Below are 26455 nucleotides of genomic sequence, written 5' to 3'. Positions count from 1 at the left end.
TCTTCTTCTGACAGCGTTTTTGCCTTGTATTTTTCACCTTCTGTTTCTGGACCGGGAAGATCAGGAGAGGTGCTCAACGGGGATCTGTGAGGCACGCGGGTGGAGCACGTACATATCTATCACACATTTATACAGTATATTACAGTTTCCAGTTTATAATTATCCATAAAACATGAATTAAATAACCCTATTTTTCACATCTAATAATCTCTTTTGTTAACTTGATCTTGAAGGCTCAAGAGGCTCAGCAGTGATCCTTGCATCATATTTCAACAGCTAATATGTCTTACAACACTTAAAATCTTTAAAAAGTCACAAATGACAACCTGAAAGACTATTTTGCAGTCAAATCTGACACAATCTAGCACAGCACAAAAGAGATAATACTGTTTCACCAACTTCAATTGCAGTTCTTTTTCTCTTAGAACTAGCATCTTTTGAGGAACCTAAGAGTGTAGAATGAGAGAGAAAATACTTTGCAAACTGAAAAGAAGTCAGCAAAAGTGCATCTATAGAGGGTAAAATAAGAATATCTAATTGTATTTAAACAGGCAGATATATTTTTGCATAAAACTGCTGCCTCTTAATTATTCTTATAAAAAATATATGGGCATTTGGATATATGTTAATAAAAGGAAATAATTCTTATTCCAGGGGTTAGTTGTTTTGAGCAAACATTAGCCAGAAGGTATTTCTGAGGCCAATCATGAAAACAGAAGTTTTGAAGACCTACAGGTCGTTAGTTCTCATATGCAAATCCACTGCTAGTAATTCTCATTACAAGAATACATATAAAGAATAAAACCTCCATGTCTAAGAGCTTAGGTAAGCACAATTCTGCTTCTGGTCATGTTTTTTCATATGCTGAGTGCAGACTGCAACTCTGTCTTTAGCAGGACTGCAGCAGGCAGTGCATGGGTGACTACACCCTCTTGTATTTTCACCCTTCTAATAGCATTGGAGAGTCAAAAAACAGTGAAAGAAGAAAGGCATGTATTAAGGAATTTGTTATGCAGAATGCACTCAGGCTTCACCTCACTCTTAGCCATATAGATGAGACCTAACCCAACAGATCTCTGTGCGTTGCTGTATTTACAGGCTTGTGAATTAAGAGCAGAATCGAGCCTGAGGAATCATTTTTCAGAATCATGAGGGGTTTTTCTGCAGGAAGGCAAGATCATGCTGTTAAGAGGCAGAAACTCTTAAGAGATCTGGGTTCATAATTAAAGATTTCTGACGTGACTCTTTCAAATGAGTTATGAGCTCTCACTTTTTTTACTGTTGATACCAAGGATGATAAAAGAAACCCTGATCTTATTCAGCTGAATTTTCCACAATAACCATGATGCACTCTGAGGTGGCAGTACTGAATGTTACAGGAACAGCTATGAGGAACTAGAATTATGTACTTGGATTGAAGATACATAGGCAGATACCCGAACTGAAAAACTGAAAAAGCTTTAAAAGTATCCTTAGAATAGATGAATCGTTCAGCTCCAGTGGGACCTCTCAGTGCAGAATTAGGCTGAAGTGAGCCTTGTACACAACTTTGGCAGAGGTCTCTAAAGAGCTATTTTTCAGCCAGCTGCATCAGACAGTGAGTGTTTATTTTCCATTTATTTAATTCTTCACTTCAGTTCACAACTGAGGAGTAGTTTATTCTTCTTCCAAGTACTCTCCTTCTGACCTAATGACGTTTCCAAAGCAGCAGCCTTCGACACTGAGCCTTGTGTCATACCCAAGAGGTTTGGGTTTAGTTTTTATCTCATGTCCTCGGCGTGGAGTCAAAGGACAGCAGGAAAAGACACTCTAAAATCAAGGGCAAGTAGCACTTTACAGAGTGAGGAGGCTGTGACCCGAGATGACCCTCGCCACACCTACGTTTAATGTCATTCAATTAAAACACGTAATTTATGACCAGACGGGGTAACACTGACGTTTTTGGCCACGGCCATACACATACCTCAGTACATAGGCAGGCTTCGACACCCTAACGGCAGGAAAACAGCCTATTTCCTCCCGTTCGGGGGCCATTCCGGCTCTGGGTGACCTCCCGCAGGCCCCGCCCCGCCCCCCTGCCAGCGTCGCCCCTCGGGCCAAGGAGGGGCGGCCTCGGATCGTGCCGGTGTCCGGGCTGTGTCGGGGCCATGTCGCGACACAGACGGGTCCCGCGGCGGCAGCCCAGCGGGGCCGCAGGGGGTTCGGCTGCCACCGCCGCGGTGCGCGCCCGGGCCGAGGCCCTCAGGGAGGTCGGCGTGGACGAGGAGGTGGAGATGGCGGTGCAGCTCGCCCTGGAGCGGTTCCGGAGTGGGGACGAGGCGGGTGCGCGGCACAGCCCGGCCCAGGGGGAACCTGCGGGTGTTAGGAGGGCGCTGGCAGCGGGTCAGGGAGGGGATCCTGCCCCTCTGCCCACCGCTAGTGAGGCGCAGCTGGGGTGCTGTGTCCAGCTCTGGGCTTCTCAGCACAGAGACAGGGAGCTACTGGAGGGGGTCCAACAGAGGTCACTGAGGTGAGGATCTGGGGCATCTCTTATCAGGAGAGGTGTGGGAGCTCGGCCTGTTTAGCCTAGAGAAGATAGAGAGGGGATCTCATTCATGCATATGAATACCTCCAAGGTGAGTCCCAGGATGGCGGTGCAGATTTTTGGTGACAGGACAAGAAGCAATGGCCGTAAATTAAAACACAAGAAGTTGCACCTCAACACGAGGGAGAACTTCTTTCCATGGAGGGTGGCAGAATACTGTAACTTCGGCCCAGGGAGAGCGTGGAGTTTCCGCATCTGAAGACATCCGAAACGCATTTGGATGTGTTCCTATGGCACCTTTTCCAGGGTGACTGCCTTGGCAGGGGGCCTGCACTGGGTGAGCGCTCCCTTGCAATCCTAACAATTCAGTGATTCTGTAACATTGAGCTAATACGTCAAGATTATTGCCTGTTGCATTGTTACTGTTTTTTAATGATTATTTCTCTTTCTAGAGATGGAATTTCCTTCTAGTTTCACTAGTACTGAAAGAGCGTTTGTTCACCGGCTCTGTCAGTCTCTTGGACTGGTATCTAAAAGCAAAGGGTGAGTTGGGGTACAATTTTCAGGTTTTTGGTGCAGACAAATGGAATTTCATGACTAAAGATAGCCTGATTGATGTTTTCAACATACCCTACTGTGTTGCAAGGAATAGTATTAGAGAAAAAATGTAAAGTAGACATAGAAATATCTTTGTTCATTGCTGTATGTATGCTTGGAAAAACTTGTTACATGCTTTTTGGGAGGGCTTGCTTTTATATGCTGTGGATTAAATGGGTCCATTAAAAAGACTTCTCACTGTGATCTCTGGGTTTTTTTTTTCAAAGTTTTTGCATAGAACCTCATAACTTGACTGATAAAAGTTAACCTAGAGTAGGTTACTTGTTCATAAAATACGTTTTCTTTTCCCCCCTCACAGAAAAGGAGCCAACCTGACTGTAAGGAAAAAGGATGTATCAGAGACACATGCAGTCATGACTTGTGACTTGGCTCTCCATACAAAACACGCCGTTTGGAGTCTAATTCAGAGCTTTCCTGTCACAAATAAGGAACGCACAGAACTCCTGCCAAGGACAGAGCGAGGAAATGCCTGTGCTGTTGAATCTGGTATGTTGGGTGTGTCTTCTGATTTGGACTTGTCCATTGACACCACTTGAAATAACCACCTGCAACCAAGGACAAAACAAACCCCCTTCTGTTCTGTCCCCTCTTATGTCCTATCAGACATCTTTAAACAAACAGATGAATTTCCCTTACTTTTAAGGTCTTTTATAACTGGTGTTGTGAGGAATTTGGGCAGTCATATCATGTACATTGCGATATCTACCTTGTGCTCAGTTAGTTGAGAACCTGTGTGGCACTTCCAGCCAAATCTTTTTGGAAGCACATTCATGAAATGTGACTTCATACAAGTGCTATGAGGTGGGATTGAAGAGTCAGAGTGTTACCGTGATGCCATAAGAACACCCTTATGAGAAAATGGGGTAGGCTGTTCTGCTTATAGAAATTCATGTCCCTGATAAATCAAGTTTAGTGTTTGTTTCTTCATCTCTACAAAACAGATTTGGTCCTTAAGACACTACAGTCCAGACTTCTTGATTTCCAGAATATGAAAGAGTTCACTGAAAGACTTCTGAACTTCTGATAAAATGCTGAGGTTTTTTTAAAGCATTACTTTCATCTAGATTATAGCTTTAGTAGCTACAAGTGGAAGAGTTACACCGTGTTTCTGTGTGCAGAGGTGGATGTAGTGAACAGAAAACACTTGTACCGATATGCCTTGTTTAATTGCCCATTTTTGATACATGGTGTCTGTTAAAGCTTTAAGTTCTTCCTTTGCTGATTTTTTCAATTGTTCAGTTGTTTAATAGGATTGTTTAGTGTACATAGGGAAGCTATAATAAAAGTATTGAAACACAATGTCATACAAATGTAAGGGATCAGTTTATGAACAGTCTAATATTTGTCTTTCTCTGCTTCTCAAGAATGTATTTTTAGTTATCCTGATCTCTTAGTCTGTGTTTGTCTTGGTACAACAGAGCTTGTAATTTAGAATATGAATCTGTTAATCACATTAAACATGTATAATTGAATTTACAGCAAGCTTTTCATTCTTCTGGAAAATAATTATCAAGGAATAACAGAAGAGCACTTGCAATGCTGGATTTGAAGTAGCTCCCTCAGAAGACGTGGATGTTTTTTGGCTACTTATGCACTGCTTTCCAACACATCACACTGCTGTGTGGGGTCCGTGACTCTTGATACAGCATGCTTTAATTAGTATGATTTCAGGCAAATGCATGTAATAGATTAAAGGTTTAATTCTGAAAGTGTGTATTTCTAGGGAAAACTGCGGATGTGAAATGTGGGCATGGATACAAAGGCCACCAAAATACACCAGGCTGTTTTTCTCTGGTTTAGTTTCCCTTTTTCTGCTCTTTGTAGGCTTTTTTTGACTTGGAACAATGGTCTGCAAGAGTCTGGTTTTGTTCAAAATACCTATGAAAGTAATAACAGTTTTGAAAATATCTATTTCAAGCATCACAAAAGGACGTGTTGCTATAAATATGACTTCCAACTGTGTGACAGGTTTGTCACTTTACCCGCAGGGATGCACAAAAAGTCAGCAATGTTAATTGTTAAGAACAATTTTTGAGCAGTGTTTTAGTGACCTTCCTCTATATCTGTATAAATAAACGTTTAACTTCTCTTCACAGAAAACAAAGAAGTGAACAAGACAGGTGGTCGACTTAATGATGGTATCCCCCAGGTCCCAGTGAAAAGAGGGGAATCAGAGTTTGATTCCTTCAGGCAATCACTACCAATTCTTGAAAAACAGGAAGAAATTGTCCGAATGATAAAGGACAATAAAATTGTTTTGATTATAGGAGAGACTGGATCAGGAAAAACTACTCAAGTATGTTTCTTCAATGAAATAAAAAGATAACAGTATTTACACTAAACTAAAGCCAGTTGTGTAACATTTATGATAGGGGACATTTTTATCCTATTTTAAGGCTTTTCTTTTCCTGTATGATTGAAAATCTTGTGTTTCAATTCCCTTTCTTGCTTTTGATATACTAAGCCAGCAGACAGGTACTAGAAGCATAAACAGTTCCTCACAATTTTCTGATAGATACAACTTTTTATTAAAATAATGCAAAATGTTGAATGGAAAGTAGCTGTGATGTTTGTATAGCCCTTTTTCTTCTAAGGCTAGATTCTTAGTACCCTTAGTACCCAGAGTAATAAATTTTTTGTTTGAAATGAGAGATTATCTTCAGGGCTTTTTTTTTAAAATAGATTTCTCTGAAGCAGGAGAGAGACACTGCAAGTTTTTTCTTTAAAAAAAACCTAAACAGGTTTTACTTAGAAATTTATTTTCTGCTGATTCAGGTATGTTTGCAGTGATAATCTTACTTAAAAGTCTGCAATGTGTAATACTGAGATGCAGTTAAATTGTTTTCCTGTGCTAAGAAAGCTGTGACATTCTCAAGAAGTAAATTTGAACCACTTCTTTACAGATCCCTCAGTTTATCCTTGATGACTGCTCCAAGAATGGAACTCGCTGTCGTGTGTTTTGTACTCAGCCAAGACGTTTAGCAGCTGTTGCTGTGGCTGAAAGAGTGGCTGCAGAAAGAAAAGAGAAGATTGGCCAGACAATCGGTTACCAGATCCGGTTAGAAAGCAGGTACTAATGGTATTTCTAAGTGTCAGTTGGTCTTGTGTTGGTATCATGAATCTTATGTACATTTAAACAGCAGTATGTTTGGGATGCAACCCCATAAAGTGTAGCTGGCCTACGGTATTGCAGGTAAGGAATACTTAAGAGTGAAAAGGACAACTTTCTTCTTGTGTTTTGCAGTTTCATGTAGTAGGTTGCCTTATAGAACTGAATTTCAAGTGCTTTCTATTGATTCCTTCTGTGGAGAGTGTGCACGTAAATCCTTGTCTGATTTTCAGATCAAATCTACATTTTCCTCTTGTTTTCTTTTTCTACTCACTACTTTTAACATGTGTGGATCCAAAAGTTCTGCAAGCTTTGAAGGTAGGTGGGAAGACCAGCATGTGTCAACAAATGTTATGTAGTGTGAGTTGATAGGGGTCATAAAAGGGAAAACAACAAGAATTGGAAAGTGACTGATGAAACTGAGCATTATTTACCAGTCTAGTTTTGTGTCTTGGGTTATGTAACCAAAAAAAGTGTATTCTATTTCATCTGTTGAAACCAGCTGGGGAGATGTTTGTTTTTATTTATCTCTTCTAACTCCAGGGGGAAGGGGGGTGGAAAACTTCTGATAATGAGTCAGTGTCATGGGTTGGCGCTGGCCAAATGCCATTGCACCCATGAGTGTATGTTTTTTCTAATGAACTACTGTGAGATGTGGTCAAGAACAGAGCAGAGCAGGCCCAAAACTTGAAATAGAAAGAAAACTTTATTAAACTACATAACAGCAGAAAACAGAAAAGAAAAGAAAACCTAAACACCCGAAAACAGAAATGAAAACCTCCCAGAACATTTCTTCTCCTCCCCCAGTTTCCACCCCTTACATGCTCAAACTGTTAACACTTACACATTACCCTCATCTTACTTGCTTAAACCAAAACCCTGGGTTCCCAGTCAAAGTCATCATCACTCAAAAAAAAAAAAAATCTTCAATTCATCCAGGGAGAGAGGAGTCTCTCTCACACCACAGACCCCCCACAGGAAACACAGGTCCACCCTCCCGTGTTCCCATGTCACGCATGGCACCACCCAGAGAAGTCTGCCAGGGTGACACCCTCCTTTCCATCTCCAGTGCTCTCACCACTGTCCATGGACCAAAAAAAAAAAAAATATAGGGCTCTTTTAAGAATGTTTGGCCAAGTACCAAAAACCAGCCATCTTCTCATATTGGGATTAAAGTCCCCCCCACATTTACCCCTGGGGCCGAGGGTTTCCAAGAATAGCCTTCAAGACAGAGGGTGCCACCACACCTCTTCCTCTCTTCTCTGTTCTCCACTCCTATAGTGGAGTGTGGCAATCACTGCCACAAAGTCTTTGGTTTCAAGCCAAATGCATCCACCCAAATACAGTCTTATTTATGTTCAGGAGAATTCAGGGTCTGTCTATGGCTAACATTATGCAAGAAAAGTCCAGCCTAAAAGCCACTCCTCTTCATTTCTGCCCATCTGGGGTTCTTTTCATCTTCCTTTATCATCTCAGTCCCAGGCTGTCTCTCTCTTCTGAAACCACCAGCCACGAGAATCAATTTTTCTTCTGCCTCAGAAAGAGTTAAAAGCTCCCAGCAGGGCCACAGGCTTGGGCACTTGCAGGCTTGGCAACTCCTCCACACTGCTGAGCATCTTCTCCCTGGGAGGAGAGGAGATGGGACAGGATGCGGGGGTGGGATGGAAGGCACCTCCAAAAGTCCAAAAGTTCCCCACCCCTCCATCCTGGATGGGGCTGGCCCAGCTCCAGTCCTGTTCACTCTCTTTCCCCACCCCCCAGGGCACTGGCCTACCTAAGCCCGGCCGCATGGTTCCCCTCCCCCACCCAGCTTTGAAAGCTGGGCAGAGGAGAAGATGCTCCTCTCCTGAAAGCGGAACCAGAAAGAGGAAGTACCTCTGGGAGTCCTTGCTTTTAACCCCTTGTGTCCTCAGAGGCGTGTCTAAACCCTCAGTGGCCACTCTAGGTGCCAACATTCAAACCTGACCACTGATTGGTTTGACCACAGCTTCCTGAAAAACTCACTTTCCCTCAAACCAAGACAGCCAGCTGTTAAAATCAGGTGGGACATGTTTCTTACCTCTTTCACCACTGTTCACCCTCCAGGGAGATATCTTCTGGTAATGGGCCATTAAAGCTCACCAATGACACAACACATTACATGATCCCATTGTGAGATGCTCCACCCAGTGTATAAATGACATGTTTAAGAGTACCCAAAGTGCACCACTGCGAACAAGGGCTACAACAAGAAGGCAAAACCCACCATGTTGGTGTTTAACCCCCAAAGCCTCCATTATTCCAAACTACTGCATTCAAAGGAGCTTCCTAAGTCATTACCTTCTACACAATCTCAGCCCAGATCTTTCTCCAGAAGTGTAATGCTAAAGATAAGTGACAGTCCCTGCAGGTAACAACTTATTTTTGTACCAAAGTGGAAGAAACAGTAGAAAACACCAGTGTTCTAACTGAACTTTTCTGTCTCCATGATCAGAGCTGAACACTGTGATAAATTTCCAGTAAGGATTGTATGTTACAGCTTTGGAGATTTTTTTTTCTTTAAATAATCACTGGGACCATTACTTTCAGCTGCCAGGAAAAGTTCTGAAGTAGTATCTATTTCAGCAACTGAAAATCAATTATGTTTTGCTCAAGAGTGTTAACACTTATAAAAATTACATCGATGACTGAAAAACGCAGTGAAAAATGTTACTAAAGGGAACAACTTGCACATTTTGTGCAAGACGTACAAAATCCTGCCTGCTTTAACAGCTGCACTCTAATTTGCAGCCAAAGGTACAGAGCATCCTATGCTTCTTTAGTGTTCATGTGGGCAGAGCCCCCAATTATATGTAACTCTACACCATAATAATTAGGAAAAATATTACATTTGTCAACTGAAAGCAAAAAGAATGCAACCACTGAATCAAAGTGATTTTTTTCTTTAATTGCATAAACTATTTCATTAATGTAAATACTGAGAGCTTAAAGATACTTGCTGTCATATAATCACATCTCATTCAATCTCCTGACTTTGGAATTTTAACAGAAAATAATCCAGTTAATTGCTTGTTCAATCAATCAATGATTCTCATTGCCAACCCCTCCAATTAAGAAGTCCACCAACCTTGCTGCTTCTCTTTTTTGTGCTTTACCATCTTTTTGTTTGCATACCCAGTGCTTCGTAAAATGTCCTTCAGAAACATCTCTTTAACTTCCAAAGGTCTTCTTTGGGCTAAAAGTATAAAGATTGTATAAAAGATTAGATATTCATCAGCTTCACTTGCAGCATTTTTTTCTGAATTATCTTCACTGCAGTTTATTTTTCTCAAAATTAGACAAAACAAAATATTTCCAGAGTAAAATGCCACCTTGTTTCTCAGCAGCCTCTTCAATTTTATCAGGTGTTACAGCAAGAGATGTTCATTAGGCTGACAGTTATTAACTACAAATTGTTAAAATGAGAAAAAAAAATCCCAGCTATTTTTGTTTAGGGTTATAAACAAGAACTTGCCATGTAAGCCTGTCACCTGGATTAAAAATGCAATTAATTAATAAGCAATTATTACAGCTTTGTGCATGGTTCCACAAGGAGACCCAACATCTTTGTATTGAACTGCTTTCTTTTCATGGGGAAGTATGTGAGGAGATAGATTTATCTCCATGTCCTCAAGTAATTCAGCAAAGCTGGGCTTTCTTTACTGAATTCTTCTTGACAGATGAGACATCCCAGTGGTCTTTACCTTCTAGTAATTTATCCTGATTTCTTTTTCAACATGACCCTTTTAAAGACCTTATCTGTGGACATTCAAAGATGTTTTTTGCAAGAATTAAAATCTCTACATTTTGATTTCTTGTTTCTTAAGCTGACTTTAGATCACTCAGGATTTTCCTTCAGGAAAAATAATCCACAATTCACATACTTTTAGAAGCTGTCAAGGAGGAAATCTTCCAACACTGATCACAAACTCTGCGTACTACAGCAATCCACAACTACAGAATGTTGGTTTCTGTGGTCAGGATTTTGTCAGCCATACTGCTGAAGGAGAATCAAGCTTTTGTCATTACATTAACAGACAAAGCCACTTCTCTTAATTTTCAAATTGTCAAAAAAAGAAAAAAAAGGAAAAAAAAAATCACCTTTTTAATTGTTACTGGCCTTTTACATAACCAGCATAAACACTGGAGAGATTGTCATCAGAATTTCCAACACAAATATACCCATGTAAAAGAACAGGAAGCTGCAAAAAGAGTAAACTGGAAAGCCACACAACAATCACAACTGAGGCTCTTTTGTTTTTCCCCGGTAGCTTCAGTCAGTGTCTCGGCTGCCTTGGTTGGTCCTGGCTAGGAGTGCACCTACATACCCCCCTGTCCAGGCAACTCCGGCAAAGCTCCCGGGCACAGGCAACACTTAGCAAGCTTAGTTATAGTGATATTCAGCTCTTAGCAGTGATCAGCTCTTTTGCAGTGATTCTCAGCTCATAAGCTTGCTAAGGTGCCTTAGCAGACACAGGGAGAGAGAGGAGAAGCGCCGTATGGAGTTCCACAGATGAATCTTTATTAGCTTCTTCCGTGAAGGGTTCCAGGGACAGCGCTCCTACTGAGCTGGGGGAAAAGTGGGGTTTTTATAGGGTACCGAGGTTTTGAAAAGGTGTCCAGTGGTATTAGCTGGGGTAGAAAGTGACCTATTGTCTTATAGGGAGATAAGCGAGGGTCCAAGCGTGGGAGAAGGGTTATTTTGGCCTAGTCACCATGACTAGGCATTTCTGCCCTTAGGCGACTGCCCGCCAGGGAAGCCTACCAAGCCTCCCGGCTGCAACAAGGCTCTCCCTTGCAAAAAAAAATTCAGAGAACATGAAATTATGTGTAATTTCCAAATTCCTGTCTCCAACAAGTTGCAAGCCTTATTTTACTAGGCTGAAATTCAAAACTGGGAACTAGAAATATACACTTCCATCTGCATAAAAATGAAAGAGATTTCCTTCTCACAAACATTTGCTAAAATAAACCAGTAAGTGATGCCACCCATTTCCTAAAACTGTTGAGATTTTTAAAAAAAAGGTTGACATGCACAAAGTCTGCCTGGTTGTCAAATAAACCATTTATCTTAAAAGCTACTTTTCAAAACACATTAAACTTGGACATCATTGTTGAAAAAGTAAGAGAATTGCAATGTGCCCAGAGGAGGTCGCCCAAGCATCGTGCAAGCCATGAGGGAAAAAATCCCAAACCCACACCCCCCCCATCTCCCACGCATCTATATTTTGCCTCTACTAATGATCAGTCAAGTGAAATTACAAAAGCTACAATGGTAACTTTTCTTTGCATGTGAATGCAATCTTACTGCAGCTAACTGAACATAAACTAAGAGAAACTGGATGCCTTTTCTGAATATTTACCTAGATGAATGGCTACTAAATTCATTTAAATCAAAGAATCATGTGACTCAAGCAAGAAATCCAATCTGCCTAGGCCTGCATTTCTGGACTGAACAGGTACAGTTATCTGTGTTTTATGCAGTAACCAGTAACAACCCTTACTAGGCTTGAAAAATTAGAATCTACTGGAGTGTATTAATATCTATCACACTCAACTGGCTTGTAAGTCCTGTATCAGCATGAAGACAGCACTTCACTTTTCCTACTTCTTGAATTGTAAAGTAGAAAATGGAGGGAGTAGGACATACCTGCATTTACAGAACTCCCAGTGATTAAGACACTTCACTCTGAAGTAAGTGCAAATAGTTAAGAAACCTGAATACACAAAGAAGAGATTCCTGTAACTCTCAATGTATTCATCATGTATTCATCAAAATTTGCTACAATTTAATAAGATCTGTGAGTCTCAGGACAGGTATACTCAGACTTAAGAGTTAAGATAAATACTATGTATTACTGGGCAGCTTCCAAAATACCTAATAAAGAGATCTGCATCTAGAGCAGCACTAGAAATAATTAGTTCTAAATGATTCTGGTTTTGCATCACATCTCTCAGTTTTATTACCAAGAAGTCACTGAACCTATCCCTCTCATGTACTTCATTATGTAACAAAAGGAAAAAAACAGATAAACAGCACAGATTCAAAATCACACTTCTAACAAATATAAGCTTTAAAATAAAAATAAAATATGTGATTTGGTGACACATTACAGAAGCCTTAAAATGTGTAAGCCCAGTTTAAGTAATAGGGTCTTTTCTAAAAACTATCCATAGACAAAAAAATACTTCAAAAAGTTTTTAACAGATCGAAGTGCATTGCAGTGCTGAAGCTGTAGACACCTTAACTTTGGAGGCCAAAGTGAATATCTGAAACCTCCACAAATTTGTATTTGAAGCCAAATTTCAAGAAAAGGCCACAATCCACAAATCCTGCAAATCTTATTTTAATAAAGTCTCACTTCACCATTGATGAGCATTTAAAGAAATGTATGACACCACATAATGAGAAGAAAAATATAGATTGCTTAGACAAGTCATACACAAAGCCTATAGATGAAGGCACATAACTGATTAACCATCTTTGTCATTCTTCTCTTTTGTTTTGTATTATGAATAAATGAAACAATGCCTCAAATACAAGCTTTATAGGCTGACATCAGGAATGTACAGATCATTCTCATGCTTTTTTAACTTGGATAAACAGGTAGGCACCTAAGCTTACAGTGATTTCTTTTAATCTTCAGTACTTAAATCTTGCCAGAAACATTCTAGTAGCCATTACTTATTAAATTCCTCAATAGGAATATTAATATAATCATAAATGATCACACCTGAATAATTTGCTAGCAAATAGACTGCACATTATCTTGAGAACACTGGGCAAACAAATGGACTGAAAACATGGTACTGCTAAAACAAATACATGATAACAGAAATTCTGACATGATCACATTGAACCACATCAATGTAACCCCCCCCAAAGGCTTTTCTGCTGACAGGGGAAGTTCAGAAAAATTTACATTTCTGCTGTTCTCAACTCCTCTGATTCCACAACTAATTATTGGCATGAAAATAAAGTAAGATATTTTTACAGGAAAAAAACCACAAACACACAGAAAAGCACCAAAATCCACAAAACACACATGCTACTCTACATACTCAGGAAGTCTTTAAAGTTAATTCAGATTCTACCAAACAAAAACACCTAAAATGCTCAGCAAATTTAAATAAAATGAACGAGGACCTAATTTTCCAAAGCAATACATATTGCTCCACCCCACAGGAAAGACTACAGGATGCTCACCACAATAACATGGGTCATGGTGGAGAGGGTGCTGTCTCCTGCCATCAGCATACGAAGGAGCATGTCATTAGTGCAGAATGTTACCAGTGTCCTTGGAGAAACCCTATGGAACAGATCACAGAGACAAACTGTGGGGTTTGCACCATTTAAAGGCTGCTAGCTTTCCATGGCTCAAAATTTAAAGCAGCTGCTGACCACAAGAGGAATTACAGTTCTCTCCCCAGAAGACTCATGCACACCACTTGTTTTTAAACTGTGCCTTTTCCCAGACATTTCCTAGTGCTTGCACCCTAAAATTTTGGACAATACATTAATTGAAAAAATAAGATTCAAACTGTAATAAAAATGCAAGTTAAAGAGAACCGTGAGAAACTCTGCCTGTCAATCAATTTACTAGAAAACTCCATGTGGAAAAATGGGTTCTAATTCCTCAGAATATGTTTGGATATAGCCTTTGTATTTGCCTACATGTGCTGGGATGAGCCTGGCTGGATGCCCGGAGCTTACCCAAGCCACTCTATCCTCTCCATGGGCAGGGGAGAGGAAACACAATGAAAGACTCACAGGGTCAAGAGAAGGACAAGGAGAGACACAGGTCTCTCCCAAGCCCTCCATGAGCTTCTCCAGCATGAGTCCTTCCCATGGGCTGCAGTTCCTCACGAACTCTTGCAGAACAGGTCCCATTCCACAGGGTGCAGTGCTTCAGGAACAGCCTGCTCCAGCGTGGAACCCCCCCAGGATCACAATACTGACAGCAAACATGCTTCTGGGTGGGCTCCCTCCACAGGTCCACAGGTTCTGTCAGGACCCTATTTCAGCATGGACTTCCCAGAGGACCACAGCCTCCTTCAAGTATCCAGCTGCTTCAACATGGAGTCCTGCATAGGGGGATCCCTGCTGCACCATGGACCTCCATGGGCTGCAGGGGCACAGCTGCCTCACCATGGACTATGGCCTGCTCTGGCACGTGGAACACCTGCTCTCCTCTTGCACTGACCTTCTTGTCTGCAGAGATGCTTCTCTCACATAGACTTATCTCACTGCTCCCCTTGAACTGCTGCCTCTGTTGTGCAGGTTTTTCTCCGCCATTTCCCACTGTCCCAGAGGCACTACCACCATCACAGATGGGCTAAGCCTTGGCCAGAGTCAGGTCTGTGTTGGTTGACACCGGCTCTGTCAGACATGGGAGAGGCTTCTGGCGTCTTCTCACAAAAGCTCCCAAAGTCTTGCCTTGCAAATCCAATACACTACAGCTGACTAAACCACACACTAATCAGATGATCCTCTGATTTTTCAGGAGGTCAAAATACTGAAATAGTACTATTCTATACCTGGGGCAGAGTTAGCTGTTCCAGTATAAACAGATCTGTCACTACTTCCTCGAGTACTACCATTCTAAAGGAGCGGAAAAGTTCCTTTGCACTGTACTTTACATCTGTTCTCTGGAAGACAGTTAAGAAAACTTTAAAAATTAGACTTCTGTGTTACTATAAACACCTCTAAAAATCTCCACTCCAGCCTTTTTTTGTCCACAGCTCAAAATATTGTCATCTCCCCCTTTTAGTGCTTCTCTGGAGTAAATGTATTGATTCTTCTCAAGCTGGATTCTCTGCACTGCTTCCAGTAATTCTTCCATTTTTCCACTGATAGTACCATTCTAGACTAAATAAAAGAGGTTAAATAGATAAAACTTTGGCCTGCTATAACTATTTTTTTAGTAGAAAACAACAGATAATAAAAATTGGTTTAAAACTTTCTTGGGGAATACTTTGCATTCTAGAAGAGAAACAGAAGAGGACTTTTGCTGAGTGGTGTTCAGCTCAAGAAAACACTAACAAACTGGCATCTCGGAGACAAAAATTGGTTCCAAGGGCAAATGAAGAACTCAAATGGTTGGATGATGGTGGTGACATGGTATTTAATCAGCTGGTAAGTTTTTCCTTTTGTTGGAAGAGATGTTTCTGTTTGTGTTGTATTACTAGCCATTTAAAATCTGTTTTCTAAAGATATCGCTGTGGAGTTGTCTTGAGTTGTAATATCTAACTAAAAATGTGTATTCTATTTGCCATCTGTTGAAACCAGTTGGGGAGGTGGGTTTTTTTACAGCTTGTATAACCCATTCCTCATAACTCTGGAGTGGAGGGACCAGGTGCCTTCTGTTAATAGGCCAACTGTTAAAACCAGGAGGAGCAATGTTCCTTATCTCTTCCACGACACATTCTCGCTCCTGGGGGATATCTGCTGTTAATGAGCCATTCAGGCTCACTACATCCATTGTGAGATGCTCCACCCAGTGGGAGAAGCCAAGCATTCCTACCTAGATAAAACCTAAGATTCAGAACAGCAGAGCATCCTCTTTCCCCGTCACTACAGGATCATCTCTACTTCAACAGAACCACATCTGTCACTCCAGGAGGACTTATTTGGACTGCTTCCAACACCTTGGCCAACAGCGTGTCAAGTCATAGTCCTGACTCCGTCAGGGTTTTCTAAGACTTTTGTTTGTTTGCTTGCTTGGTTGTGGTGGGGTTTGTTTGTTTGTTTGTTTAATTGTTGTTGTTTTTTGTTTTTTGTGGTTTTTTACTGCATTTGCATTTTTAATATTCCTAGTAAAGAACTGTTACTCCTATTCCCATATTTTTGCCTGAAAGCTCCTAAGTGCAAAATTGTAATAATTTAGAAGGAAGGAGTTTTACATTCTCCATTTCAAGGGAAACTTCAGTGTTCCCTGACAGATACCTGTCTTTCCAAAACAAGACAAGAGTCTCTCAGGATATTAATGTATTTTAGAGATTATTATGATGAACTGCTCTAGCTGAGGTGTGCTCTTCAGTTATGATGGTTGTACACAACTTTGCCTCATATCAAATGGCTCAACTGCCATTGTGCGACTATTTGCATATGACACAATCAATGCATTAACTGATACCTGAGTGCTGGATTTCTGATTGCTTCTGGGAAAACTAACTGTGAGAAATGGTGCTCACATTTAAAATTTCAAAGGTTTATTAAACCTTTACCAAATATAACAAAATGACTGCATAAGCAAAAAATTACAGTGCTGGGAGCACAAGACTAAACCACCATGTGCTCAACCACAAAATGGCTGCTCCGCATTTTTACAGACCTGGTGTTTTATCAGGTAACCTTAACCCTTCCCAAAGTCCATCAGTCAGCTCTTCTTTGCTGTCCATTGGTGGAGACTACTTTCTTGCAACTTGACTGGAGGTCAGGTCTTGCCATGCTGTGCCTCCTAGTAACAAGCCTGCCCTCCCCTCAAGTGCCCTGACTACCAGGGCCATCCAAGGACAACAATGCAAGAGGGAGGGGAAAAAGGAGACTATGTAAAGAACATATCACAATAACAACTATACATCAATAAAACTTCTCTTGACATAATATTTCCCCTAATTGTGAGAGCCAACCACCATGTTACTCATCTACACTAACGATTTAAATTCTCTGTGGGTAATGTAAGAGAATAAAGACAACTCTTGGAAGAGATTAATCTTTCAGCATTGTTTTTTGTCTTCAAAAAGATGATTGCCTCAAATGATGAATTGCCTCAAACTGTGGGTAGTAAAAGGAATGGATTCCTGTCTTTCTGACATCTGGTTGCATAAAGATACTGATTTCTTTGCTCAGGTATTCAGTCTTATTTTAAATGAAAACAGCAATGGTAAGTTTGTGTTATTACATAAGAAAAAATAAACTTCAAATTTACTTAAATTTCTATGCCTACTTTTATCTCCAGTTTCAAATGTTACCTTTGCATTTTGATGTCTACTGAAAAAATGGATAGGGCTAGCAGAATAATGAGTTGTTTAGTTAGTTGTTGTTTTGAAGTATTTACAGAAGTGTGTTTCTACAACTGGAATTCACATGAACTGACTGCAGAGCAAAAAAGTGAGGAAACAAATTCTCTTTGGGCTGGAATTTGAAAACAGTATTTGTGCTATGTTTAGAGGAAGGAATAACGTTTCTATTGGGTTTGCGAAGGTTTTTTTTGTTTGGTTTTTTTTTTTTCTTTTTTTTTTTTTTTTTAACTTCTCAGTTGATTATAGGCACAGTGAAGCCGGTGCGACTGCTCTGGTGATTTCTCCAGGGAGAGGGGTTTTGAGTCAAGTAGCACAGCTGATCAGTATGGGAGCAAATATGCACTGCAAATTATCCAATGGCTGGTAAAAACAGAGAAACCAAAGATAGATTTATTTGTCAATATAGGAGAGAGAAAGAAAATTCTATAACACCTAAATTAATTTGCTAACTAATCACACTGCTGTAAGAACTATAGATTTTGGCAGCCTGAACAGTTTCTACCTCCTGTAAATCACTGTATTTTCTGTAAATCCTAAACTGAATTCCTAATTACATGGTCTTGATTATGGGCTATAAACTTGGTTTCAATAGGTCTTATTGAAAACATTGGTTAGCAGAAAAACTGTAATCTCCTGAATTGGACCAAAATGTTTAGCAATTCTTACTTTCATGGAGTTAGCGATATTAGAAGGTTTTTGTGTTATGTTTCTAAATGTATAGTAGAACTTATATATTCTAAATTTATAAGTTTTCTGGTGTTGAAGTGTGTCTTCTTATAAACAGGGAAGTACAGTAAATAATTGTAGTATGGGAGGATAAGAATTAGGATTCCAAGGATCTAATATTTGGTACTAGCACTTGAAAAACTTGGGAAGGAATGCAGTTTAAAGCTGAAAGAGTGAACTGCATTGTGAGGAGGACAGCTTCTGAAAGACATGAAATAGCCCAGAGTTTTCCCACACTGATGAAAAACGTCCGGGGTGTGACTTTTTGGGATGACTTAAAGGGTACTACTGCAAAGGGGCAGGTCTGATCTCTGTGCATTGGTATGAACTTTTTAAAGGAATGGCGCATTCTTCCTCATTTCTTTGTGCATGTTTGCAGGTACTCCTGTGTAAAACTGCCATTTTTTGTGAAAAAGAACTGCAGTTACTTAAAAACCAGATAGCTGTTAACACCTATTCACAAACTCTCAAATGGGAAGTTGCAGATCCAGCAATAACAGTACTGGTCACAATACAGAAATGGATACAAAAGTCTGATGTCAGTTGTCTCCTTGCCTGATGTACTATTCATATTCATCTTTTGAAGTGAAAAATCTAATAAAAATACTTACACAGCTCTTTCAGGATGGCTGTGGACTGGGCTAGGCGCTTTGGACAGACAGATGTTGTTGATTTGTTGGAATCCTACAGGTAAGCTGTAACTGCTCTGCAGAAAGAATTGCATAGCATGGTGAAGTGAAATTGGAGGTTTGTGTTTGTAGTAATGCACTCTCACACCTGAGCAGGTGTTTTCATGTAAGGAAAAGGGGTTCCAGTTTCACCCCTGACTTTTAAAAAGAAGCCTCAGAATCTTCTGTTCTTCCCATATCATAATTGGCCCAATGCCAGCACAGGGGCACTGACTGGGCTTTGGAAATGTTTCTCAAAACCTGTTGCCAATTTCGTTGGGCAAGGTGCCAGAAAGCCCACCTGGACGCTCAGGTACTTGAAAGACTGCACAGAACTGCTCAATGCCTTTTTTTGGACTGCCTTAGCAGTGTTAGAGTGTTCTCTGCACGGAGATTGACTTATATTTCTTTTGTTTGATAATGTTTGTTATCTTAGTCATTATTAAAACCATTTTGTCATTTTGTAAAACAAAAGTTTTACAAAGCATGTCCAGAGAAGTTGTCTCACCTTTATTAAGCCTCTCTGGGAAGTTGCAGGTCAACCGTCAGACTTGATACATCTTTCTCAGACTTGATACATCTTATGTAGCTTATTACACTCTGGCCATGTGTAAGACTGTATCATGTACTCCTTTAATCAGATTTTTCATGCTGTAAAATCTGGACTAAATTGTAGGGCCTTTTTTTTGAGAATAGGAATATTTCAAAAACAAACAACAAAAAAGTTTGTACTCAGTATGATACCATGTTTGCACAATCTACTGATTCTATACTGTGTACCATTTTATTTTCACATGCTTACTTTGGAAACAAATCTGTTGTGTGTTTTGATCTGTGTATTGTTTATACACAATAGATATTTTAAAGAAACTTTACAGAAGTAACATTACACTAGAATGATTTTTTGATTAACTTACAGTTATAGTTGAGGTACTGTTTTGTAAAGATTATTATGATTTCTCCTAGTGTAGTTTCTGCTAGTGGGAAATTTTTGGAGAATATTTATCTTTTAAGTATTTTTCCTTGAACAGATAAATGAGAAGTATTGTTATATTTCCATTTGCTTATGGTTGTGTTCCAATGAAGTTTAAGAAAACTAAAGTTAACAGTGAAAAATAATGTGGCATGCTTTGTTGGTTAACATTTAAATCAGTGAACAGTTACAGTATAGTGAGTCTCTTCTGCTCCACTTAAAAATTAGAATTCAAGTCATGTTGGTCAAGTCACAGTCATGTTAGTCTTGATCGAAGTTTGAGTTGATGGCTGAATGCAAACCCAAAGGGGGCAGCCTTGACTCTGGACTGTGTTTTTGTATTACAGTGCTTCATTGGCATTTGGAAATCTGGATGAAAGTTCCCTGGTCCAAAAAAGTGGTAGTGACCTTAGTGCAGAGGACAGAGAACTACTGACAGCTTTTCATCACAGTTTTGATGATGAAAAAGTGGATCTGGATCTGATAATGCACTTACTTCACAGCATCTGTCATAGTTGTGATGCAGGTAGGTAAATACCCACACTCCCAGTGAATTGCTGTGGATTTGGCTCTGATGAATCATGCTCTTTTTTCAGAAATCCCCAGAAGTTTAAATGTTATGAGTGCTAGTCTATATGGCACTGACATGTATTTGAATTTTCTCTGTTTAACTTTGCAAATCCACTTCCATTTTTAGGAGCAATTTTAATATTTCTTCCTGGATATGATGAGACAGTGACCCTGAGGGACCGCATTCTTTTTGATGACAAGAGATTTGCTGATAGTGCTCACAGGTAAAATTTTCCTTTCTGTGGCTTTTCATTGCTTCTTTTTAGGATTCTTAAAATGTGCTTTCTGGCTTGCATTAGATACCAAGTCTTCATGCTTCATTCGAGTGTGCAGACTTTGGATCAGAAGAAAGTGCTTGAAACTCCACCTTCCAGCATCCGCAAAATTGCAAGTATCAGAAGACTTTTGTCAGATGCTACAATGATCTATTTTGTCTTTGCTTTTACAATTACTATAGTTTTGGTGTGTTTGGTTTTTTTTCATTGCAGACTCTTTCTACTAATGTTGCAGAAACCAGCATAACAGTCAATGATGTTGTGTTGTCATTGACTCAGGCAAGCTGAAAGAGGTATGACTGCCTTAAATTTTCCTAGTGCAATTCTAAAACACACAGTTTATAAATTTTGGAGAACTTTTGTTTTACTTTACAGTAGGCTGAGAGCTAGTGCCTGTCAGGCAACAGACCTCACTGAAAAGTTTCGGCATCCATTTGTTTTAAGACAATTACTGTAAATAGCTAGCTGTCGAAAAACCCTGTAAAAGCTAATGTAAGCTGATGTATCTTTTTCTTTTGTAATTTAGTATTTCTGTTGGATTTTTAAAACAAGTCCTCAGTTTAGACCACCACTTTCCTGAGACTTAGAGAACACTGGGAGTTCCTTTTGTCCTACTGTTGCATCAAGTCCAAAAATAATCCCTTAAGTTTATAAGCATTTTTTTTTGTTGTGTTGAGTACGCATTCCCAAATTATTTGATCAAGAAAAGTGAGATAACATTATGAAGAAACTTAAGACCTACTGCATGGCTTTGAAAATGAAATTGGATTTCACAGGTGATAGGGACACCAAATTTCTGAAGTTCTCATAAAACACACTTTTTTCATAATTTTACATCAGTCTAAGAAAATAAATAGGTAATTTCCAAGTGAGATAAAAAGGAAAACTTTATTCAGTATAATAATGTATTTTTGCTTGCTTTGTGATATCTCAGAACACAGATCTGACATATCTTTTATTGACTTGCAATTACCTGTTAACTAGAAAAAGTTTAATTTTGGAAACTGTGTAGCACAAAGATACTGCAAAGAAGATACCACAGTAAATTCACTTGAAACTGAGAAGATACCATTGTACCAGAAGCTGCTGTATATATTACTGTTTCATACTTTTTAAAAAAGTTCTGTTGGTAATGTAATTAACTAGTAACTTTTATTTCATGTACCCTATTCAGTCTTCAGGTTATGTTCCTTTATTTTTTTACATAGAAGTCTTTTGATGCACTGAGTCGTGTTACAGTGCTAAAAATGGGGTGGATTTCAAAAGCCAGTGCTATCCAGAGAAAAGATAATAAGGTAATAAATGCCTCATACTGGTTTTCATTTTGCAGATTTCCACCGTCCTGTATGTTAAGAATAAAGCACACAACATAATAACTGTTTCTAGGCTAGTCCAGTGTCGTGTTGGACAATGGCCAACGCTCTTTCTCTGCAGACAAGTAGGGGTCAGTATGTATTTCCTTGGAATCATTTCCCAAGTTGTAGAAAAGTGATGCTCAGGCATTTCCCAGAGGTTTAGGTTGTTTTCCTGCCCTTAATTTGTTCTCCTTCCTCTTTCTCCCAGCAGTCACAGTGTCCAGTGGGATGTTTCCACACCTTGTTTGTGGGCAGAGGACTGCCTATTTCACTTTCTCCAAACTATCCATGGCTTAACATGCCATGATCATATTCTTCCCAACACTGTGTGTGAGGGCTCAGAAGTTTATGTAGCAACAAATGCCTGTTTAATCAATCATATTGACATTGGGCTACAGGTATTTGTGCATAAATGTGAGATTTTGCTGTCTGTCCCTTCACTCACAAGGTATTTAATTTTTGTTCTACCTTTTACTCCAAGGATCACTTCTGTTTGGGGGATGTGAGAGGAAGAAATGAAGTTTGCAACTTAGATTTCTTACAATAAAGGATGATTGAGATTTGAACTGGTCTTAGGTTAGCAAAAAACCTACAGCACTTTACTTAGATAAGCCTTGTTTTTCTTTCTCCTGATTTCTCAATGTTGCGTTAAAATTACAGTAAAAATTTGCCACACTCTCCAAAATAATCCATGATTGGAAATCTCTCACTTTGTGTTTCTTACACTTAACAACACTTTTGTTCATAGAATTGTTTCTACTTTTCCATTCTAAGTTTCTGTGTCTGTTTGTTGGCTTTTGGTTTTGTTTTTAGAAAGAAATTCTAATTTTTACAACTTTCCATATTTTATTTTCAAGGGCTGGGTGCCATCAGCCTGGAGTGTTTTTGTCTCTTCAGCAGGCTCCGATTTCAGAATATATTGACATTTCAGTCTCCAGAGCTTCTACAAATGCCACTTCAGGTGTGTGTTCAGTTAGAAATTAGAACTTTAAAAAAATGTAATATAATCAAACTGTACTAATAATTGCTACAAATCCTGTGTTTTGGGATTGTTTCCAAATCTTGGTAATCTTTTTTGTTCTGCCTTTTAACTTTCAGGAGATTTGTTTGTACACAAAACTTCTGGCTCCAGTTAATTGTCCAATTGTAGACTTTCTTACGAAAACTCCTGATCCTCCGCCTGCTGTAACTGTGAGAAATGCTGTGCATATGCTTAAGGTCAGAAAAGGAACAGGTTTAGATGGAATTTGTGTTTGTTTCCAGATTTGTGGTGTAGCAGTTTCAGTTTGTACTGAAGCTGTTTTTAATTACTTAAGGATGTTTTGAATTTTATTGTCTGTTTTCATACTGTGTGTGGGAATGTATTTTTTGATGTCCAGGGAAGAGAGTGCTTCAGAGTCTTGTCTCTGTTAATAGTTTGACTTGCTTTTTAAGTGTTTGAGAACAAATCTAGGTAATGTCCAGTATTCACAGTTTTTCTGCTTTCTCTGTAAATTGGTTTTGTTCACTGTCCCTGTCCCCCTCTCCTTGGTTGGTTGCTTGGTTGATTGGTTGGTTTGTGTATAAAGATGCCATAGATGTTGGACCCTTGGGAAGATCTCACTGAGCTTGGTTATTACCTCACTGAATTACCTGTAGAGCCACACCTCGGTAAAATGGTGTTGTATGCTGTAGTTCTGAAGTGCCTGGATCCTGTTCTGACCATTGCCTGTGCTCTTGCCTACCAAGACCCTTTTGTGCTGCCCACTGTTGCCTCCCAAAAGCGTGCAGCCATGCTGTGCAGGAGGCGTTTTGCTGCAGGGACATTCAGTGACCACATGGCCCTGCTCAGGGCTTTCCAGGTAGTATTTCATTTCAGAGAGTACTGATCACAGTAGATCACCCAATCAAGTCAAATAATGTGCTAGTCTACTTGGATGTAGAGTGGTAGACTGTGATTAAGCCCTTGGAGAAGACTTTATTTTAGCCTAGTGGCTTTCCTATGTGTTAGACTCATAAATTTGTGATGGAACACTTTTTGTGGTATGTTTTGTTGATATTTTCAAACCTTACAAAATACTGAATGTTCCAACAATGTGCCTCTTTACCTTCTACTACACAGAGACCTTCAAATCATGATCTTAATGTAATGATCTTTATTAAAGTAATAATTTTAACTGGATATAATGATCATTGTAGTGACCAGAATTAGATTTTTGAAGAGAAAATATAATCTAGTTTGATACATTTACTTTCAGGGTGAATTTTGTGTTCATTTCATTGACGTAAATGTAATTTTTTTTTAAAAATGCAGTTTTTTGTTTTAGTTTATCAAATCAGTAGGCAAATGTAAAAATGTTTTCAGGCATGGCAGAAGGCACGCAGTGATGGCTAGGAGAGAGCCTTCTGTGAAAGGAACTTCCTGTCCTGAAAGCTGGGATCAGATAAGATCGGGGACTAGAGAAACGAGGGTCCAAATCAATATGGTTATATCACAGGTTCTCCGTTTTATTCCTTGAGATGGCGGGTTAAATACAGACAGAATAGTTTACAAGAACAGGTGCATTCTGATAGGCAGTGAGAGTAAAGAAGTATGTAAGCTATTACAGTTTAAGGCAGCCACCGTGTTTTCTCAGTAACTGTTCTATGCTATTAACACCCATACCTTAACACAATTCCCAGTGCAAAACAAGCTTATCTATTCCTACATAGGGCAAATGTCTGAGGCCTAGCAGGCCCTGCTCTAAGGCCTAGTCTAAGGCCCAGTTGGGATAGCTCTACAAGTCATCTTGCTCCTGCTACACTGTCCCAAGCCACAATGGAAACCATCGTAGGAATGAGAACACTGCTGCTTGGCCAGCTTAGAGCCTCGGGTAAAGAACTTTGAAAAATTTTAACCTTGTTTTAAAGTCAAGCATATAGAAATTATAACAAAAATTTTGTTCACCGGTGTAATTTTCCTTACTTAATTTGAAATACACCTTCATGTACACATTCATGCAGGCTATGATGTAGATGAAGAAATGTGGCTGATCTAACTGAAAGCACCCTCATCTCCACATCCCACTGCATTTCAGTGTTGAGATGAATTTCTTTGGACTTTTGTGTTTTAGTCAATTATTCCCATAGGAAATGTCTTTGTATTGTAGAAAATAATTATATTCTGTGTTAGTATGAAACGCCTTTTCAGGAAAGATTTCAGTGTAAGATTTCTTCTTGGTGCTGTTAAGGTTGGCAGTGGTGAAAAATGCAACAAATAAGTTGTTTATTTCACCTTTATTTTCCAACTGCATTTGAGAACCAAACACAAGCTAACATGGCACCATTTTGTCCTGTTAGGTTTTGTGAGAGCCAGAGGAGGAGCTGATATTAGAGATGTTAATACTAACTCTGAGAACTGGGCTGTAATTAAAGCTGCCTTAGTGGCTGGGATGTATCCCAATGTTGTGCATGTAGACAGAGAAAGCCTGGTGTTGACTGAACCAAAGGAGAAGAAAGTACGATTTCATCCTACCTCTGTTCTTGGTCAATCTCAGTATAAGAAGGTAAAACCACTTTGAATGTATAGTTCACAAAAAAGAACACTAAAATCTATCACGTTTTAGAAGTGCCTTTTCGTAGTTGTTAGTACTTTAAAAGCAACGTGGGCACTTAACACTACAGCTTTAGAAAATACTTTTCTAACCAGCTGATAGAATTGGGGTTGGTTAATTTTTCCATTGTTTCAATTAGTTTTTTCTCTGGATGGAACAAGGCAGAACTGCAAAAAACTTGCCCCTAGTTATAAAATTGCTTTAAAGATATAATGATCCCTACTCTTAAAAGCAAGAAGTTCTGCTCTCAAACTTTTTAAAACATTGCTCTTTAAAGCAAAATACTTTGTTTTATCATGGTAGGATAATTTGTGACTCTGGTTGAATTCTCTCACACTTTTTTATTTGCATGTATATTTTTATATATTATATATATATATATAATTATATATTTATACCTGCATTTATTTCTCAAAATATAGAGTGATAGAATGGTTTGAGTTAGAAGGGACCTTAAACCGTATCTCATTCCAACCCCCTGCCATGGTCAGGGACACTTTCCACTAGTCCAGGTTGCTCAGAGCCCCACCCAGCCTGGCCTTGAACACTGCTAGGTTGAGGCATCCACAATATCTCTGGATAAAATGAGAGATATGCTAAATTTAAAATTATGTTAAAATTACAGGTAGAGGGTATAACAGCCTAGTCTTGCCTGCTTTTATACAAATTGCCCCAGCAAATGGTCAAGCTGCAGCCATCCAGGCCCTCCCCGCAGACTGGCTTATATATGATGAAATGACAAGAGCTTACCAGACAGCAAACATCAGGTGCTGCTCTGTTGTGACACCTGTCACTGAGAAGTGTAGTATGTATGTTCTTTTTCTACAGACGACTTTATTTGATATTTTGAACCAGGTTATTCAAACTGAGTAATTGAGAAGCAATCAGTATGGCAAACAAGTCATGTTGCTTCTAGCTGACACATGCATTTTCAAGATACGTTCTACTTATAATTTTTAATGTCAATTAGCTGTACTATTAACTGTAAGTAATAGAGAATATATAGAAATTTCCTTTTTTTC

At 39.4% G+C, this 26455-nt stretch overlaps 1 pseudogene; it reads left to right on the top strand.

Annotated features, from left to right (window-relative positions):
• The first annotated feature begins 1984 nt into the window (after nt 1-1984).
• Nucleotides 1985-26455, top strand: part of LOC134564506 (3'-5' RNA helicase YTHDC2-like) — a 43894-nt pseudogene continuing 19423 nt past the window's right edge.

This window comes from Prinia subflava, chromosome Z, assembly GCF_021018805.1.
Source record: "Prinia subflava isolate CZ2003 ecotype Zambia chromosome Z, Cam_Psub_1.2, whole genome shotgun sequence".
Lineage (NCBI taxonomy): Eukaryota > Metazoa > Chordata > Aves > Passeriformes > Cisticolidae > Prinia > Prinia subflava.
The sequence above is the reverse complement of the archived record's forward strand: the minus strand, read 5'-3'. Positions and strand labels throughout refer to the sequence as shown.